At 36.3% G+C, this 4250-nt stretch overlaps 1 pseudogene; it reads left to right on the forward strand.

Annotated features, from left to right (window-relative positions):
- Positions 1-386: 386 nt before the first annotated feature.
- On the forward strand, positions 387-1850 carry LOC149799604 (uncharacterized; annotated as a pseudogene).
- The last annotated feature ends 2400 nt before the right edge of the window (positions 1851-4250 follow it).

Here is a 4250-nt window from a genome sequence, read left to right on the forward strand (position 1 = left end):
AATATTTTATGACATGAATGATATTGACAACAATTATCTATTTGTTCTGATTTTTACAGCTGAATGAGGACTGCATCAACGCTCCTGACTTCTTGGTGGCAGACATCAGAATGGATGGGGAGCGACACTTCATGCTGGCAACTGAATATCAGTTAGGACTTTTGCGAGAAGCGAAACGGTTATATATGGATGGAACATTTAAGGGAAATCATTACGTTGTATTCATTATTTTATGCTGTACGACTACCAGTTATTGCTGAGCTGCATATATTGTCTATTTTAAATTTATAATAGCACGCACTAATAGCCTTCATATTCAATTGTTTAATCAATGTGATTATAACTTCCAGGTCCTTGGTGAGCCTTTCCGATAACAGGGTCAACTCATGTCCATCCATGCTTTCATCGAAAGAAATGGCGCACAGAAACAGTTGCCGCTTGTGTTCTGTCTAATGAGCCGGAAGACGAAGTCAGACTATCTAGCTGTAAGCCATGTTGTTAAAGCTTTCTTTGTCTCTACCTGTTACAGAATTCACTGACATTTCCAGCATGTTTATTGGATAGATATAGGATAGATAGAAGAAACAGTAACAAAATGAATACACCCTGTGATGAGACTATGTCGTGATATCTCAAAAATGAAACATATGTCTCTTGAATGTTCTATAGTGTTTGTATTTCTTTCCAAGAATTAAATGAGGAGTCATTTTTGAATGTTAGGTAAACGACGTTATGTAATCGCTGTATAATTGATTATGGTAACAGCACTACGAACACTGACCTCATTTCGATTCTTTGGATTACAGGTGTTTCGTTCTCTGCAGTCAAGGTTGGGACATGTATCATTAGAAGGATTCGTACTGGACTTCGAAAAAGGTAAGCTGTTTATTAATAACATTAATGTAAATTTAAAATTGAACATTACTCAACAACGCTAACAGTGCATGACTGCAAAAATTAATGACATCGCGCAATATCATTAGGACACCGAATTACCTTTCACATAGAATTGCTTCATACACAAACTATATCATATCGGGAATTTTATTTGCATATGTATATTTTCAGCTGCATGGCTCGCCATGAGAGGTCTTTCCCGGCGTTGAACTTAAAGGCTGTGCCTTCCACTGGTCCCAGGCCGTGTGGCGACACGTTCAGTCTGATGGATTGGCTGAAACGTACATGCGACCAGAAGGCCTTCGCTCCTTCGTTCGTCAAGTGCTGGCCCTTCAGTTCCTGCCAAGCACGCACATACATGAAGCAGTGCAGATGCTGCAAATGAAGGCTACAACCAATGCTACACGGACCCTTACCGGGTACCTTCGCAGGCAGTGGCTGGATAACCCAGTGTTTCCAGCTGAGGCCTGGTCTGTATACGGCCAGAAAGTACGAACAAACAACGACGTTGAAGGTAAGCAAAACAAAAATAAAGCATATCAGTATAAAGACATTAGTCTGTTAATATGCATGACATAATTCTCAGTATCATGTTAATATTTATACATGTTGATATATATAAAAAAAAGTATTACGTATACAATTCAATTGTTCGTTATCTGTTTTACATTTTCAGGCTGGCACCATCGTATAAATTCAAGGGCAGTACACATGGGACTAGGCTTCTACCAGTTAGTGCCACTGCTGCGGAGGGAGGCCGATCTTGTGCGCTTAGCCGTCCAGTGTAACGACCTAGGACGTGAGAGACGAAGCTACAGATTTGAAAAATCATTAAATACACTTTGGGACCAGTACATGCAGCACGAGATCAAAACCTCTAAGTTTTTGAGCTCCGTCGGCGAGCTGTATGGTCTCGGAGTGTAAGTATAAATAATCACGTAACTGAGTCGTAATTAAACTGATCTTGAGTTAAATTTATCGAGTTCTGAGTATTAAAATCGTTATGTCTTTATTCTGCTGAAAGACATGATTAAACTACGTCGTTGATGAAATATGACCCGTTACTTGCGATTTGCAACGCTAGTCGCATGAGTACAAAAATCTAACAAACCACACTTTCAAATGTTATTGAGAAAAAATTAAAAATAATATTAAATGCAAATGTCGTCATTTGAGATTTGTGAAGTCATGTGACTATTAATACAAATGGCGAGTACTGGGTCATGTTTCATCTACGCCGTAGTTTCGTCTTGTCTGACACCGGATTAACGACATCATGATTATAATACTTGCCATTTCTGAGAAAATAAATAATTTTCCTATCGATTTCATGCCGATATGAGTCGATATAACAAACTTTAAATTTCTAGGCCCGCTGGTAAGCGACTACCATACCACATATGTTCATGGTTAAACTCTTTTTGTTACAAGACAAGATTCATATTATTTGCGTTTATTTCTTTAATAATGTAATAGGAAGTTACAATTTTTATTTTGTACATTGAAATGACTTTATATGCCAATCAGGAATACAATCAAACTTGTTTCGTGTGATACATTTTGTGGCTTTGTGCATGATCATCGATTCTGACTTTGATGTTTTTGGAGAGACTAGCAAGAGAACATTTTTAGATTTAGAAAATGCATGTTTTATAATCTAAAATGTTCTTTAATTCTATTCAGTAATGGTCATATGTGAACGTTGAAAAAGTACTTTCATCCTGGAAAAACCCGGGAAATGACATGGAAATTTATCTTTAGAAAAGCTGAATAACCGTGAACGACATTACTATATCCCTCTGTTATTCTAGGATTGAATGCTATATCGTCATATTAACGTCGGCAGCCACTGTAGTGCAAATTTGTTAAGTTTTTAAGTGATTATCTACGTATGCATGTTTTTATAGTTCGATGATTATTTGTTGCTGTTATTGTAGAATTAGTTAATATATGTTGCTGTTAAATTTATTTGACAGCCATTATGAGCAATATTGTTGTAGTATTTGATATTAGATATTAATATTCATGTATTATCGGTAATGATTGTTATTATTGACATATTAATAAATCTGAAATGGCATAGCGTTTGTCTTTTTTTGTGCTTATACTAGTTAGACATGATATCTTTTCTTCTTTTTCTCTTTCTAACCTATCATACAAATTTATGTTGTTAATTTTATATATATATAAATAACCTCTTAAATATTATCCAACTCACCCTACGATCTCTCCATGCTCACCCTACGACTACTCCAGCTCATCCATTATAAACGTCGTGACATCAGAGAGAGAGAGACAGACAGACATACAGACAGACAGACAGAGACAGAGACAGAGAGAGAAACAGGGAGAGAGAGTTGACACAGACTCGTCGATACACCAAGGGATGGTAAGTTGACAGAAGAGAAATATATTTTTTCTTGCATATCTTTATTCCTAACTGGTTTGGCTTATATTGTATGAATTCTCTGTCTTCTGACATTGCTATCTTTTGTCTTTTACAATTACATAGTATAGTGGGACAAAGCCTTACTATAGACCAACGTACATGAGAAATTATCCCAGTCTGTTACACCGTTGCGCTAGATGAAAGCACCAATCAATGAATTTTGTGTTTAAATGCCAAAGGCAATTGTGCATCTCAGTAACAAAAATTAATTTTATCCGAACATGAAGGTAGAAAGACTTGACTTGTATTGCATTATATAATATGTAAATACACACACACATACACCCGCATAAAGAAAGATCAAATAATTACTTCTTACTGTTTTCAATAGAGTTGTATACTTTCTACCCTACTATGGTGCTTCGTACTTCTACTAAGTGATCATGCTAGGCTGCCTCTCAAACTTGCTGGAAACACATGGACTTTCATTGCATGTATGGGAAGATAAATCTGTCAGCCTTATATGCTCAAATGATAAGTTTTATCGTAGCCACTATTTGAAGAACGAGATTTGTTATTAATAAAAATATCTCTCTGGCAGTGAATTCGCACCTACAATTTATTGTAACAAAAAGACTATGCCTTCTAAGATTAACACAAGTATTGCCATTTCCGTATCAACTAGCCAGTCCCTCAAATTATTTTGAATCTCTCGTTGCAAATCGAGATCGGCTTGCATGCAATATGTGAAATAAATGACACGGTTATATGATCCTTGTTTTTGTAAGAGAATCATGCTTATTTTATTTTCTCTTCATACATTACCTGACAGCCTAATAAGGCCATCATACTCCTGGACCGGTTGTCTTCCATTGATATGTTTCAACAAAATCTCAGCTGAAGATTTTTTAAAAATAAAATTATCTTCCTACTGACACGATCCCCCCCCCCCCCAAAGCAAAAC

Source organism: Sinohyriopsis cumingii, chromosome 5, assembly GCF_028554795.1.
Source record: "Sinohyriopsis cumingii isolate HCF-2022 chromosome 5, ASM2855479v2, whole genome shotgun sequence".
In the NCBI taxonomy this organism is placed as follows: domain Eukaryota; kingdom Metazoa; phylum Mollusca; class Bivalvia; order Unionida; family Unionidae; genus Sinohyriopsis; species Sinohyriopsis cumingii.